At 37.8% G+C, this 17385-nt stretch overlaps 1 protein-coding gene across 4 annotated transcripts in view; it reads right to left on the bottom strand.

The window, feature by feature from the left end:
- FNDC3A (fibronectin type III domain containing 3A) overlaps positions 1 to 14010 on the bottom strand; it is a 191382-nt gene extending 177372 nt beyond the window's left edge. For 2 of the 4 annotated variants that reach the window (XM_056794841.1, XM_007495417.3), the window contains exons 1-2: positions 13879 to 14010; positions 13067 to 13226 (exon numbers count right to left, since the gene is read on the bottom strand). The gene's annotated coding sequence lies outside the window, so the exon portion shown is untranslated. The remainder of the gene's footprint in view (positions 1 to 13066; positions 13227 to 13878) is intronic. The other 2 variants (XM_016421933.2, XM_007495421.3) reach the window with 1 other exon arrangement.
- Positions 14011 to 17385: the final 3375 nt, after the last annotated feature.

Consider the following 17385-nt stretch of genomic DNA (forward strand, 5'->3'; position numbering starts at 1 on the left):
ATAATCCTAGGAAGACTTGTATGAATTGATGAAGAAAGAAGTAAGCAGTCAGCAGATCAATTATACAATAATAGCATTATAAAGAAAAACAATAAAAAAAAAACCCTAACACCTTAAGAATTCTAATCAATGTAATTAATCATCAGGAAAGCTTTGAAAATAACACAGAGAATGTATTATATACTGGAAAAGCAAATTAACATGGTACAAATTCTTACCTTATTGTGCAAGCCCTTTCTGCTGTTTGTTGTATATGTAAATGCTCATCTTAGTTTGAAATTTCTTAAATAAACACAAAAAATTAAAGAAAAAGAAATTATGTTTTAAAAAAAAGAAATTGGGATGTCCCCAAAAAGTACTTTCCTGAAATTCCTTCTATCCTAAACACTCTATTCTTTTCTAACTCTGTTCCCGTAAGTTCTTTTATCACTTGTGTATCAATTTTAATCTTTCTCTTAAATATAATTCTGGCATCTCTAAATGCCAGCTGGGAAGGTCCTGGTTCTTCTGCCATCAACACTTAAAATCCACCATCTTTCCTTTCCTTCTTTCCTAAAACCCCTCTCTACATATAGATTCCTCTCTCCTAATTGCCCTATTTTTATTAAATTCATTTATCTTCCTAGTCATCCAGGTTCATAACTTTACAACCACATTTGACTACTTTCTCTTTGGCAGCCCCATATTTATTAATAAGCTGTCACAATTACTTCTATCTGCCAATGTTTTGGGACCATTTATTTCCTCCTCTCCACTGACATGGCCACCACTCCAATTCAGGTTATAGACTCCTAACTGATCTCTCTGCTGTCAATCCTTTCTATTTCCAATCTAACCTTCACAATAATCCTCTGAAAAGACTGGTGAATAACTATGCCTCTCCCACTGCTCAAAAAAAGCTTCAGCCACAACCTGTTGCCTTTGGTATAAAATACAAGTTTCACAAGCCTGACATTTAAGGTTATCCACAATAGAGTTTCAACCTTCCTTATTTTTGTTCCATTTTCTTTCATTCAACCTGCTTTATTTCATATTACTCCCTTTTCACATATTCTACATTCCAGCCAAACCAAACTATTAGCTGTTCCTTGAACTTGACATTCCATCTCCCTCTGAGGATTTGCACAAGCCAGCTTCCATGACTGGAATGTACTCTCTTCATCTATTTTTCAGATTTCTCATTTTTCATCAACTCAGACGCAACTTTCTCTATGAAACCTTTCTAATTCCCTCAAGCATTAGTGCCATCTCTTTCCTAAAAATGTTTACATTTTGATTTCTCTTTTGTCCATTTTACTCGTACTTTTGCTCCTATATTCATCAATCTTAGCATTATCCTTCCAACACCCAAAAGAATGTAAATTCCTTGAGGGCAAGAAACTCCCAAAAAAGGACAGTAATGGGGGATTCATAAGGAAATAATCATCTCTAACCTGGTCTTTTTAAATTTTGTTGTTTCCCCAATATAGCACACATCTATTAAGCAAAGGACTAGTTAGTTTCTTTCTATAAAAAGGATAAAGAGATTAGAAAGAAGGATTCCCTGAGTGTCAATGAGGAGTGCTGAGAAGACAAAAAAACCCTTTTCACCTTAAGAACTGCAAGCATATGAGCAAAAGGGCTTATTATGATATCCAAGCTACTTTGTCTTTAGACAGAGAAGGTTGAAGCTAATCAACTATTAAGGAGTCACATAAAACCTTTCAAAGAGGAATAAAATAAAGTTTTCTCCTTTAAAGGAGAATGATAAAAACAAAGTTATAATATGAAGTCCAATTTCAATTCCTCCTGAGAAGATGATGTTGAATTCTCCACGGCCATATGTATCAAGAAAGAACATAAGTTCTGGCATGTCCTAATATGTTATTAGTCAAGTTTCAAGTACTCATTCAGACACAGACCACATGTTTGAATTTAATTAGACTTCCTCACACAGCAAAGAGATTCCTAACCAGAAAGTTGACCAACAGTCAGTGAATATTTTTTTTGGCAATAGTAATTCATGAAGACCTAAGGAATGAGTTATAACCTGCTTTGGTGGGTAATAAACTACCAAATCTTCTTAAATATTGAAAGCAAAAAAATAAACAAAGATTAAGAATAGGTAAAGTTAATTTGGAAAGATACTTAATTTTTCTGCACACTTTGAATTTTCACTCTATATTACATCCTTTTAAAATATGCATACATGCATTAGTAATTATTAATTTAATAAAGATTATTTTTTCTGAAAAGGCAATCAGCTAATTTTACTTACGATTGTTTTATTTTTCTTTCCATTCCTAAGGGTTAAAGCTAGGTCCATGCAATCAGGGCCTAAAGTTGCAACACATCTGGATTGAAAATTTAGTAGATTAAGGATTAAGTAGGGCTGATGCCTTTCAAATTCAGTAGAGAAAGAGCAAATTTCACATATATGCATTTTCCCAATAAAAAAAATTTTATCCTTTAATCACCAAAATTCCATTTTCAACCTCTTTTTTTTTAAATCTTTCTAGAATGACTGAGTAGTAAAAAACATAATAGTGAGGGCCTCTCCTCCAAATAGAACTAGGAAATACACCAGACCTAATCCTGATTGGTGAATCTCAGAAAAAGTCACGGGGAAGTCATTTTTCTAGCCCACATCAAGAGAGGGAAAGAGAGCCAGAAATTTAGGGGAACACTAAGGAACTCATATGGAGCAGACCAGCATCCAGGAAAATACAGTGAATTAAGGCACTGTCAATCCTCTACCAAACCATTACCGTGGGGACAAATACAAAGAGGCACTTTTGTTATCCACTCTACAATTCCAGGTTTCAGAACAAGAGTGTATTGATGAAGGGACCTATGCCTCCCCCTCACTCTGAAATCCCACCTTTCTGGTGTAAGACCTTCAACTGTACACAAACTGAGGAAAAGCAGTGGTGTGGCTTGTAACTGAATCAGCAAAATTTCCCAATTGGTTGATAATGGCCAAGTGCAGCAGCAGGCTACTCCTCCACCTAGGTCAAGAGTTGCAGAATTTGGACTAGGAGGGCAGCAATAAGATTTTAATCTGGATCAGATCACTTTAGGAACATGCAGCAGGTCAAGAGCCTGAGCTGTCCCTGAAATCCCAAAATAATACTCAAAACCCCAAGAAAGGAACAACCGAATAATCCAGACAATCCCTCTAGAAATGAATAGGGACCCAGATCTAACATCTATGTCTAAGGTCAGTAAAAAAGTAGAAAAATGAATTTTTTAAAAATCCCACCATAAAAATCTATTATGCAATATGAAAATATATGCTATATGAAAGTATAGGTGTAATCTATATCAGACTATTTACTACTTCAGGAAGGGAAGGAAAGATTAGGCGGAAGAAAAATCTGAGTTTTAAAATGTCAAAAAATAATTGTCAAAAATTGTTTCCAAATGTAACTGAAAAAAATTTTTTAAAGGAAAAAAAAGGCCCTGCGTGGCCTTCCTTTCTGGTCTTTAGTCATTGAGAGGTATTGGCCACAACCCAATTTCTTGGTTACTGCTAGCTTAATCAATAAATTGATCATGCTCAGGTTCCTGGCTTTTGCTGAAATGCCAATGTGACCCAACTTGCTAATCACTTACAGTTTGTGCACTGCTATTATTAAAATTACATCTTGCCCTAGAGAGAAAAAAAAAACTATTATGGTGACAGGAAGGCTCATGACACAAACCTATTAAAATAGAATGACTCCAAAATATTTATACACAAAGGCTCAAAGAAAAACAGTTTGGGCACAAATTCAACTTGAACTCCTAGAAAAGATGAAGAATTGAAAATAAATTTTTAAAAATGTTTTTGTCAATGAAATGTTGAGTGCTAAAGTGAAAAAAGGAAACGAAATGAGAGCTATGGAAGAGAGAATTGGAAAGGAAATTTACAAGTTGGCATTAGAGGTACAAAACTTTGCCCAAGCAAAAATTCTCTCAAAATCAGAATGGATCAAATAGAAAACAATCCAGTTCAGCTGGATTCCGTTATTCCAACTTTTTTGACCCCATTTTGGGTTTTCTTGGCAAAGATACTAGAGTAGTTTGCCATTTCCTTCTCTAATTCATTTTACAGATGAACTCGGGAAGATGAGTCTTTCCAAGTCCAGGTCTGACACTCTATCTGCTGTGCCTCCTAGCTGCTTTTAAGAATGAACTGGGTAGGCTCAGTGGATTGAGAGTCAGCTCTAGAGACAGGAGGTCCTAAGTTCAAATCTGGTCTCAGACACTTCCCAGCTGTGTGACCCTGGGCAAGTCACTTGACCCCCATTGCCTAGCCCTTACCAGTCTTCTGACTTGGAGCCAAAAAAAAAAATGAACTGCTTACATTCAAATATGAGATGATACATGTGTCTCCTCTGAAATCTATCATTATCAGGAGTCATAATGGGAATTTAATTAGGCAGAAGGCTTTGGAAGTAGTCCTGATGATGTTAAAACAAAAATGGAAAAGGAGTGGAAGAATATACTAGGTCAAAAAGGGAAAAGGATAAAGAAAAGTATCTCACATAACCAAGATGCAAAAGCAGGCAAACAAGGAAGTGGGGATAGTTGACACTCAAAACCTCATTCTCATCTAAACCGGCCAAAGTATGGAAGAATTCAACCAAAACAAACCCATTTAGGCACAAAAATACATTTCACTTAACAATCAAATATGGAAAGGGGAAAACAAAGAATTAGAGGATGAAATTAGGACAAATAAGGGAGAGATTCATCCTATGAAAAACAAACCTTAAGGATATGTGAAAATACAGCTCTTCTTTTGGTAGTAAAGGATGGAAATCTGAAGGAGTGGCCTTATTGGGGACTGGCTGAAAGAATTTATATAAATGTGATGGAGTACTATTATGCTATAAGAAATGGTGCTGATTTCAGAGAAACTTTGGAAGACTTCTATGAATTGATGCAGAGTGAACAAAATTATGAGAACAATTAATACAAAGACAATAATAAAGACAAAAACAACTGAAAAAAATTAAGAACTCAGAGTAATGAGGAACCACAATCCAGGTGACCAACAATAAAATGGACTACCTACAGCCTAAAAGAGGTGAAGGGCTCTGACTTTTTATTTCTTTCATATGTTTGTAGCAAGGGTTTCTTTGTTTTCCCCTCTCAATTGGGGGGAAGATTTTTTGCTGATTGAAATATAATTTTTAAAAATAATAAATAAAATTGCACATTTCCTTCTTATTACACTGAATAAACAATTTTACCTTTTCTTGATAACTGAGTGTTACAAACATTAATCTACTATAGTAATGCTCTAAGGATCTTCTGAATTATGTTAGAGTTTTTTGATTCAATATTAAATGGCCCCAGACTTTTATATAATTCTGCTGCTTTCCCTAGCTCCTTCTAGACAGTTCTAAGTTTATCAGATTCCATCCTCACCCTTCAACTGCTTCTGGTTCTCTATCACACAGGACCAAGACTGAATTTTTTAAGCTTAATTTTAGGCAAAATTATAGGTCAACAAGGGTGTGTGTAGCCTGAGGGTGGCTCCATTATGAACCAAAGAACAGGCTTGGTGACAACAATCTCCACTACTCAGAAACCTTTTTCTCATTACTTTCAGTTTCCAGGGTGTGGTCAAGGTTTCTGGAACTCTGACCACCAAGATAAATGTTACTATGTTAGTCTTTTCTGCTTCTGTGTTTTCTGTATATTTAAACTAATTAAGCTTCAGTACATGGAAAACATCTTACATTATAGTTACAATAAAAATGACCAAATTTTACTGCCCAAGTGGTAAATTGCTTTAGGGCTGTAGTCTTTAAATTTATTTGATTACATACTGAATTAATAAAAAATAAAATAAAAATTAAGAATGAACCCACAACATGTACATATTGTATGTGTATATATAACACACTTATGTGTTTATATATAAGCATAAGCACAAAAGTAAATTGCGATGTCCCTTTTATATAAAAATCATGTTACAAATTGACTATGAGTATTATTGTACTTTGGGCAGCTAGGCAGTGCAGGCCTATAGTCAGAAAGATTCCTCTTCCTGAGTTCAAATTTGGCCTCAGACACTTACTAGCTGAGTGACTCTGGGCTAACTTACTTAATCCTGTTGCCTCAGTTTCTTCTTCTGTCAAATGAGTTAGAGAAAGCAATGCAAACCACTTTAGTTCTGCCCAGAAAATTTCACAAAGAGTCAGACATGAATAAAAAAAGGATTGAACGATATTACTGTATTAAAATGTATTTATAATGTAGTTTAAACAAAATGCAAATTTAAAAAGGATAAAAGTGAAATAACATTTGATCCTAGAGTCAATAAGGAACTATTAGAATTTAATGAAATGACACGGCCAGATCTGTTCTTTAGGAAAATCATTTTGACAGTTTGTGGAAGATAGATTGAAGGGGAAGAGATCTAAGCAGGCCAACCAATAATTAAGATGCAGTTATAACAATCCAGCTGAGAGGTGAAGAGAGAGGAACTAGGGTGTAGTTGAGTGAGTAGAGAAAGGGAGAGGTGTAAAAGATTTTTATGGAGGTAGAAAGGTCAAGATTGGGCAACTAAATGTATTATGAGGGATTAAAGAGTTGAGGATAACACCCAAGTTACTAGGACAGTGGTACTCTTGAAAGTAAAAGAGAAGTGTGAAATGATGAGTTTGAGAGGAAAAGATAACCATAATGATGTGGGCTATGCAGATCAAAACCCATCAATACATATTCATTTCATGCAATTCACTGTTCCATCTAAAACAAAAAAGGGAGGAGGTAGTGCAGTGGAGATCAAGTTCAAATCCAGTCTCAGATACAAGCTATATGACCATGGACAAGTCATTTAACCTCTGCCTTAATTTTCTCAATTGTAAAATGGGAGTAATGTTGGCACCTAATGCTCATGATTGTTGTGAGAATCAAATGAAATTATTTGCAAAATTCTTAGCATAGTGCCTGGTACATAATAGGTGATTAATAAATCCTAGTTCTCTACTCTTTCTTTTTATCATTTACTGACCCCAAGCACAGAACCCACCCTCTGAGCAGCACCTGTTTCAGGCAAAAGATGACTGGAGGTTCAGGGATGGGGAACAGGATGAACTGAAGGGGGAGGATTTCCCCCAATAGCACCAATGCAACTACTGTTTGTAAAAATGGAGATTTGAACCCTAGACTTCAATCCCCATTAGTCCTTGGTATTTCCCAGAATTCCCTATAATCTCACCTGAGTCTCCACCTGGGTGAGATCACAATTAGTATTTGAACTGGACCTCACTCTCTTCTATGCTCTCTGCTCGGCCATTGCAATGATGTAAGCAAGCTTTGAATGGGGTAATCAGCCCTGGGCACAAATGTGGTTATTATTTTGTATCCATGATTCTAATAATCCTTAACAAACCTCATAAAATAAAATATTTTTATTACTAGAGACTAATTTAAATTTTTACATGCTCTGGGACTGATCAATTCAAAAGGGAGGAAGATGGGAACTTGCATCATAAACGGGTTGGTGGTAAGTAGGGTAATGTTGGGGGAGGAGGGAAGAGATGACTCATCTTTTCACTCTCCTATTGGTTTTATAACACATTCCCTGTGATTAGGCTAAATTCCCTGCTCTGGAAACCACTGCTTTTAGGTAATACACTATATAAACTTGTTAGACACATTATATAATAATAACTTAAAATGTATAGTTATATAGTGCTTACTGTTGCCGGGCACTATGCTAAGCACTTTATAATTTTTATCACATTTGATCCTCCCAACAACTTTGGAAGGTAGGTGCTATTATTATCATCACCTTCATCTTACAGCTAAGGAAACTATGAAAAATGGAGGTTAAGTGACTTGTCCAGGGTCAGGCAACTAGTGTTTGGGGCTGGATTTGAATTCAGGTCTTCCTACTCCAATATCCACTGTGCCACCTAGCTGCCTATATATCATATAAGTAAAAAACAAGTAGGAGATTAAAATTTGATGTTCACACATGAAGATTATACTGTTTAGTTGTTGTACCCCATGCAGTTCCAATTTATCCTATATATAACTTGTTTGTACATAACTGTTTGCAGGCTACCTCCCCCATTAGACTGTGAGCTCCTCAAGAACAGGGATTATCTTTTACTTTTTTTATATCTCCAATGCTTAGCATAGGGCCAGGCATAAAGAGGGTGCTTAACAAATTTTTATTGATTGACTAAATATATTTTTCAAATAGTTCTTCAAAAAAAGTTGGCAATGGGTTTATGCTGAGGCATCAATATCTCCTACCTGATTTTCCTTTGCAGTAAAGGCAAGGTAAAACCTTTCTACCCACTCAATCTTCTTTGTCACTAGCCCACACGTTTGACACTGTTGATATAAATATGATATTCTTATGTTGTCTTCATCAGAAATAGTTTCCATATCTTATTCAATACTTCTGACCACTCTAGCATTCCATTTCCCTCACTAAATCTGTTTCTTCCAAATGACCACCTTTCTTATGAGGCATATTTCATAGTTTCACATATATATATATTTGATTCCTCCCTAATTATTTCTTCTTGACAATAAGCTACTTAAGAACAAGGAATATACCATTTTCTCTGACTTGTTTTCTCAACAACATCTAGAATGGCAAAAAATCTTGGGTTATTTGTGAGATGACTAGCTGATCCAGTCTATGACCACAAAGTGGTGAAAATTAAAATGGCCTCATAAAGCAAACTGAAGAAAAAATTCATCAGTGCAGGGAACCTGTTCTACTCAAGGGAACCAACCTGTCCTTACTAAGCTTACAGATACAACCTTAGAACACTTAGTACAGTGCCTAGCATGTAAGTAGGTGCTTATTAACTATCTGATTTCACAAGTGGACAAGCATATTAATGTTATGTTATATAGATATATGCATACACAATCCGGATTATAATTAGCTTTGTGATGATTTGGGAGCACTATCACCATGCTTTACCACAGACTATTCCCAACTGTGGAATATATTTGCTACTCACCTCCACTTCTAAGACTCCTGAGTTTCTTTTAAAGATTAGCTCATGTGTTATCTCCAAAGGGAAGCCTTTCCTGATTGCTTTAGTTGTTAGTGTTTATTCTCATCTCCCAAACTATCATATGTATGTGTTTGTGACAGTGCAATGAGAACCAATTCTGGAATCAGAAGATCTGGGCTCAATTACCAACTCTGATATTTACTATATTTAAACTTTGGGGTTGCTAAATAAGGCAGTTGGATTAGGCAGTTTCCGAAGTCCCTTCCACCTCTACCTCTGAAGCAGCAAGATGACGCCATGGATAGTGCACTGGGCCTGCAGGAAGGCATGAATTCAAATCCAGAATCAAATGCATAGTAACTGTTAGTCTCAGTTTCTTCATCTATAAAATGAGGTTAATAATAGTACCTACTTCTCAGGGTTGTTGGGAGGATCAAACCAGGTAATTCGCTTAAATAGTGTCTGCCACATAGAAACTGCTTTATAAATGCTACCTATTATTACTAGCTCTGTGACCTTGGGTGAATCACTTAATCTCTTTGCCTCAGTTTCCTCAACTATAAAATGATGGCATAATAATATCAATTATCTTCCAAGATTGTTGTGAGGATCAAATGAGATAACAGTCATAAAGCAACCTAGCATAGTGCCTGACACTAATACCTACATACTATACATACATTTATTTATTCCCTTTCCCTTCTCTTCTTTGCCTTTATGATCCTATGAACCCCATTCCATATTATAAGCTCTTGGAAAGAAGGGATCTTTTTTTGGTCTTTATATCTTTAGCATCTAGCACAGTTATTTGCCCTTAGTAGGTCCTTAGTAAATGCATACTGGTTTGGATTTGTTTATGATGTAAGGATTACCAAAAAAATATATCGGCCTTTGTGTGTAGCTCCCCCCTCACCCCCAATAAGATTCTCAATGGAATCTAGTTCATCAAACTTGAGGAATACTTTGAATATTCTGATATTCTAGACTAGAGGGCAGAATTAAACAAGATTCCATTTATAATTAAATACATGTAAAGTCTTACAGTTGAATTTTAAAAAATTAACTTGGCAAAATGATGAGTGATGGGGAGAATATAATTAACAATATTTCTGGGGAAAAAAATCTGGCTGTTTTAATGGACTGCAAGTTCAATATGGATTAACAATGTGATACAGCAGCCAAGAAAGGAAATGTAACTGTAGACTGCATTAGGAAAAGAAAAGCATCCACAACTGAGGAAGTGATGTTCTCACTGTACTTTGCCCTGGTCAAACGATATCTAGACCACAATTGTCAGTTCTGGGAATGAATAAGGAGGACACTGATAACCTCACAAGTGACTAAAAGGAGGGTAACCAGAATGTTGAAAATTTGAAATTGTACCATATGAAGAATGGCTGAAGAGGGGACAAAAGTCTTAAGGTAGGACATGGCAGACATCTTCAAATACTCAAAGGAACTGTCAAATGGAACAGGGACTGGATTTGTTATGCTTGGCCCTAGAACTAGGCACAATGAAAAGTTGCAAAAAAGCTTAATATAAGAAAAATCTCAGAGGTAGCGAGTTTTCCCTCAATGGAGGTCTTGAAGTAAAGGTTAGATGACACCTGTCAAGTATGTTAAAAAGAGGATTCTTTTTGAGGTATTGGTTAGACAGCACAGGCATTGGATTCCCTTTCAACCCTGATAACGTATTTTTCTGTGAAGACAAGCAATCTGCCTTCTAGGACCACAGCACTCAACTAGCAGAAGAAAAGAAGGGAGGGAGATTACATATGCAAAAGACTAGACACAGACTGACTGACTAGGAGGCAGACCACAGGGCAAGATGCCAATTTGGAAGAGACAAACACTCATGTGTGCCTAGAGAAGCTATAGGTTGTGATATGAGATACAAACAAAGATCATTTAAAATTGAATCTCTCAGAAAAGCAGCATTATACATTCAATATAATATAAAATAACATGTGCTGTTTTAAGCACTACTTTTTGAGGTACCATTAGGTACCACCCAATCTCTCTTTTACAAAGTATCACTCCATATAATTATGGTATTGCTTCCTAAAACATTCAATAATGTATGGAACCAGTATTATTTTCTTTTTGCTATTGAAGACACCAAAATAATTAGTGAGAGAGTTGGAAACAGTTTCCTGACTTCCAATCTGGTGTTTTGTTCTAGAATTCTTCTTATATCAGCTTCAAAAAAAAGCAAACACCCTTCCCTAAGACAACAAAACAAATCTTTTATTCTCTGCCTGATAAAATGTAATTGTGAATATACCCATGTTTAATGTCCAAAATTCTAAAGCTCATTTTCGAGGGGGAGAAAATAAAAGAATGTTTTAAAAATAATGCCTAAAGTCTCGTTTGAGTAGTTATTTCATCATATCTCATTTTTATAATGCCAGGAAATCAAGGGAAAAAACCACAAGCAACACAAACCTGTAATTCATACAGCCAATATTTCAAAAACATAAGCATAAACATCTAAACCAACAGAAGTATAAGTTAACAAAAGATGGTAAAATTATGAGTTAAATGAACTTAAGTAACTCAAAATAAAAATGAAGCACATAAATAAGAAATAATCTTAATATTTTATTTCTTTTCTCTAGGTTCCTTGTTTAGTCATGGCCTACTTTTTCTCCATGAAATACTTTATTATGCTCTTCTGATTAAGTGATTCTTATAGATGAACTCTCCTCTCACTTACATCTTAAATATAAAGGTCAGAAAGTTCAACTGTAGTAAAAGAACACAGGGTGGGAATAAGGAGACCCACGTCACTTAATACAAGTCTAAGTTCTTTCATCTATAAAATGAGTTGAATTAGATGTCCATTTAGCTCTAAAATTCTATTACGAATTCCCTGAGACAATTATTAAAGTACAATTAGCTTTCAATTAACCGCAACAGAATGTCATGAGATGGTTAATTCCAAACAACAATCCCAAATATATTATACTTATCTTGAGAAAGCACTTTTTAGAAAAGCAAATTACCTAATGGGTAAGCACAATAATTACATTTTACTTATGCTGTTACATGGGCACTCATGGTTTATTTTGGGGTGAAAAAAAAGGCACACAGAAAAACAACATACAAGTATACAGGTGGCCAAGAAGTCAATCTGAGTTGACATCAATTTTGTCACACATAATCCCACAATTGGAAAATAGAAATAGTTATATGGGGGGAAAAAGTAGCAAAACATTGTGGGGGAAATGCTATTATTTCTGGTATTCAATTCAAAAGCTAGACTTAAAACAAGGTGAAAAATTCTACAAATTATCCCTCCTTTCCTCATTTGTCTCAGGAACAAACATTAATGGCCTAAAAAAGGTTCAGTAGCATGGGCTATTTTAGTTATGAAAAACCTTCCCAGACACTGTTAAATTTCTTTCAGGCCTAGCATCTGTCCTTATGAACATGATTTCATAATATCTTAATTCTTAAAGAAAAAATAAATTAAATAGCAATAAACAGTTTAAGGGAAGAAGCCAATTTCTCCCTAGAGCATTTACTTCTTTGGAGACACAAGTAATCTATGGCAAAAAATATATATATTCTTTCTCCTAACGAATGGCTAAAACTTGTGGTCACAATGGCATGATGCATATATTTATCAAAAAGAGGAAAATTTTCAAATGAACAATTTACTAAAACACAAGCCCATGGCCACAAAATGCCATTCATTTGCCAACATATGGTGTTTAGTGCTGATCTTAATGAGAGTATGTATCATTCTAAAAAAAATGGATATTTCCAAAAAGCACTACTAAATTCCATTTTTAGTTGTAATATACATTATACTGGTCCTGTTTTGAAGGCATAAGCATATTGAGAAGAGCATTACTGCCCCAAAGAGTACATAATGGGTATGTATGTATATATGCGTTTATATATAGATACATGGGGGCTATATAAAACAGGCATATAAAAAGTCTTATGAGGTTGGCATCACCCTTAATGAACTGATATGGAAATATGGAAGAAAAACCTTAGTAGTTAATTCCCCAGGTCCTACAACTGCATATCTGCGCTCCCCCCACTCACCCCCGCCCCAACAATATACGCAAATCCCGGAGAATCCTCACCTAGGACACACAGCCAACAGCCACGACCCCGTTCTTGAGTTTTAATACGCGATTATGTGTCAATTTTCCCTAATTGACACATGACGTCCTTTTCAGATGTTGTCAAAAGTTCAAAGATCCAGGTTGGTCACCCAAAGGCTGTGCCCAGAACGTCAACCTCCTAGTGGAACAGGTGGTTCACTCACCCAAAGTGAAGAATCCAGCCTACCCCGCCCCCCGCGCCCCCGCCCCCGACGCTGCCGCCGCTGCTGCCGCCGCCGCCGCCGCCAGGGATCAAACACGGAAGGGCAGGTTTTCAAGGTTTTAAACCCAAGAAGAAAGGGGCGGGGGCGAGGGAGGAGAATCATCTTCAAGAAAAGCTTCCAACTTCGGCCGCTGCCAAGTTTCCAAAGCCAGACGGTGGGTGATGGGCGGGCGCCGGGCGTTCACAAATGAGGAGGGTCTCGAAAGCGCAGTGGTGAGGGTGGTGGCACTCGGAGGGTGCGGAGGGGCATGTGGAGTTGGAGGGGCTGCAGCTTTCTTCCTTTCCAGGAGCGGGGTGGGTGCCGAGCGGCAGGTGTAAAATAGGGAGACGAGTCCCTCAGGCGCCCCAGAACCCCGACGGGCTGGATTAGGCTGGGGGACCCCCCGTTTGTCACGGCCCCAGCCCGCCCCGCACACCAAGCCCTGCCAGACTAACGGTCTCCAAGCTGCGGTAGCACCGGCTCCGGCGGCGGCTCCGGCTCCTGATGCGCCAAACCCTCCCCGTCCCTGCCATCTTTCCCGACCCGGTCCCCTTCCTCGCGACCCGGGGAGGCCTTGGGGACTCTCACCTCGTCAGCCGCGCCGCGTTCCCGCAGCGGTTCCCCCGGCTCCGTCTCGCCTCCTCGTCGTCCCGCGGCGCCGCCTCCTCCTCCTCCTCCTCCCCCGCCCCGTCTTCCTTCCCTTGCCCTGGCAGCGGAGGGGGTTCTCGCGGTGGCGCTGTGACTGCTGTGGGAGTGGTATCCCCGCAGTGACGGCGCCGCGACTCAACCTCGTTCTTCGCCCAGTCTCCCGGTGGCTCCCTCTTTCTGTTTCACACGGGAGATTACAAACCCCACTGCCGCCATGCTTACTACGGTACACAGGGGGAGGAGCCAGGATCCGCGGCGCGCGGCGCGCCTGCGCAAAGCTCCGCCTCTACTCCACTCCCCCTCCAGTTGGCTCTCAGACCCTCCCCCTCTCTCCGCCCACCCACCCCGGAAAGTGGGCGGTTCTTCTTAAAGGAACTTGAAACGGGGCTCGAGATCAAGTCTACGCGAACTTTCGAGTTTAATCTCTGGAAAGGTTCACTTTTATCTATCTGAGCATCGGACCTCGGAATCGCAAATCCACGCAGGTGATGCACCCCAAATACATACTTATTTAAGATTATTTACCTGCAGTGAAGTAGACCAATTTAATGCCCTTTGTCAGAAGCAACATCAACATAAAACATGTCTGGGGACATTTAAAACGATCCACAATTAATAACGATACAAATAAGGATGTAAATTGTACTAAACATTACTGTAGCTGCAAAAATTTTGCATCCCTGCTAAATAGATTATACAATAATATAATGGCACATTTTAAATTATTAATTTATACTTATCTAATTTTATAAACTTTCTATTCTACATTTTTATTAAATATGTATCTAATACAGATTATTTATAAAGCATTAAATGAATATATATCTTGTATAATTAAATATACTTATTAATATTTTATATAATACATTTAGAATGTTATAATATATCTTGCTAGAAACTTCAATATAGCAAACATACAAATAGTTGTTTTTTTTTAAAGACATGATGACTGGGTGGCTAGACTTATACATTAGAAGCCTAGTATTTTTCAGGGTTTCACTAATCACCAGTCCCCATTCTATAAAGTCATCCCTGAAAATATCCTTGAGAATGCTATTACATTATCAGAGATTGGGGCTGTTTCCTACAACTTCCTGAACACAACACCAATCCATAAAAACTTTAAAACAAGGTTTAAACAGATGTTGACATGCCACATAATCATAATCTTCAAAGCTCCATAGAAGGAAACACTTTCAGAAACTAGAGAGAATAAATCAAAGTCAAAATGGAACAGGATGAGGCACACATCATTCGAGTATTACTGTCTAATACTGGAAATGTCCCAAGAATGGTTTTCCCGACCCCACAAAAGATGATCTTGCAACCTAATACTTTTATTTAGCTTCTAAAAAGGTTATATTATCCATCTGTGCAAACTAAAAAATGTTATTTTATCCAATAGACGATTAAATATAAGAGAACAATAATAGAACAATCACCTATCCCAGCTATTTCTAGTCCCATCAAACAAGGGGAAATGGAATGGAATAAACAAAGGGTCCCCAAACTACAGCCCATGGGCCACATGCAGTCCCCTGGGGCCATTTATCCGGCCCCTACCACACTTCTGGAAGGGGCACCTCATTCATTGGTAGTCAGTGAGAGGAGCACAGGATATATTTGCAAATACATCCTGTGCTCCTGGAGTACTGTATGTGGCAGCACCTCAAAGCATGGCATCACTCACATTCATTACTACTTCTGGTGACATAATTCTTTACCTGGTGCCTTGTTCTGAAAGTAATTGAATGAGAATGAGGTGCCATGCAAAGGATTATATGGCTGCACAATGGAAGATGTCCGCATGGTGAGCAGTAATCTGGGGGAGGGGATTCAGCACTGTGTATACTGCTGCCCCGTATAGTGGTGGTGGTGATGAGCCTGTGCAAGGTATGACAGGCCCATCACAGCCAGTGCTGCAGCCTCCACTTTCACAGACAGCGGTATACAGATTTGTTCATAGTTTGGGGGTTTTTTTTATAGTCCAGCCCTCCAATGATCTGAGGGACAGTGAACTGGCCCCCTGTGTAAAAAGTTTGGGGACCTCTGGAATAAACCCCTTTATAGCAACCAGTAGGTGCTTTTAAAACAATTCTGCAAGGTAAGTATTGTTATTATCTGTATTTTACAATTGAGGAAACTCTTAAGTCAAACAGAGGTCAAGTGACTTACCCAAGATCACATGGCTAGTAAATACCTGAGACTGGATTTGAACTCAGCTCTTCCTGACTCCAGGCCCAATATTCTAACCACTGCACTACCAGCTAGCTGCCTCTACAAGTGAAATACAAGACCTGAGTGAGTTAATAATATTCCGATAACTGTTTGTGTAGAGCTTTAAATTTGTAAAGAGCATTGCATATGTGTATTTGTTCATTTGGACCAGTCAACCACATAAAGTGAGTTTTGGAATTATTCTTATCAAGGGCTTAGATTCAAATCTTGCATCTTACTCTTACTAAATTTTGTGACCATGGGCAGATCACTCCCTTAGTCTCAGTTTCCCCATCTATAAAAAAGGAAGATCTGCCAAACTAGATTGCTTTAAGGATCAAATAATCTAATTTATGTTCAATGTGTCATAAACTTTAAGGTATAATATAAAGTCAGATGTTCATTTGATCACCAAATACTGACGAGAGATGTTCTTTACAAGATACTAGAAAGTGATTTGGCCATCGGTAATGTAACCTTAAGCTACATGATCTCTGTTTCTCTCGATTTTCCTAGCTGACTAAATTCCAGAAAAGATAATAAAAGAGATTTTGATTTCCATACTCTTACCTGCAAGCTGTCTCTAACACCAAGGAAATGGAATCTATAAAATCCAGCCATTCCAACAAGCTGAGCCCATTCCATAGAAAACATGGAAGTTTTCTGGTAATCCTCAACCCAGGAGATGGCAACAGCATAGTATGGCAAGAAAGGCAAGCCAGAAGGCCTTTTCTTGGGGTTACTCTGGGAACATGATCCAGACTTCTCTGAATTTCCAGCTACTTGCATATAGTAAGCACTTAATAGATATCTGCTGAACTGTTTGCTTTAGTTACTTGGTTTCACTGGAGAATTTATGCCACATAACCAAATTATTTAGGTAACTACTTTACTCACTACCTTAAGCACAAAAACCTTTTTTATTTTTTTAAACTCTTACATTCTGTCTTAGAACCAGTACTATGTATTGGTTCTACAGCAGAACAACAATAAGGGTTAGGCAGTGGGGGTTAAATGACTTGCCCAGGGTCCCAAACCAAGGAAGGGTCTGAGGCCAAATTTGAACCCAGGGCCTCCTGTCTCTAGGCCTGGTTCTCAATTCACTGAGCCACCCAGCTGCCCCACAAAAACCTTTTATATGAATTACTTTATGTGTAAATCCTTCTAAAAGATTAGTACAGTTGAACAGCTGATTGTACAGTTACCTTATTAAACAAAACTTTAACCAGA

The sequence above is a fragment of the Monodelphis domestica genome, chromosome 4, assembly GCF_027887165.1.
Source record: "Monodelphis domestica isolate mMonDom1 chromosome 4, mMonDom1.pri, whole genome shotgun sequence".
Classification (NCBI taxonomy): domain Eukaryota; kingdom Metazoa; phylum Chordata; class Mammalia; order Didelphimorphia; family Didelphidae; genus Monodelphis; species Monodelphis domestica.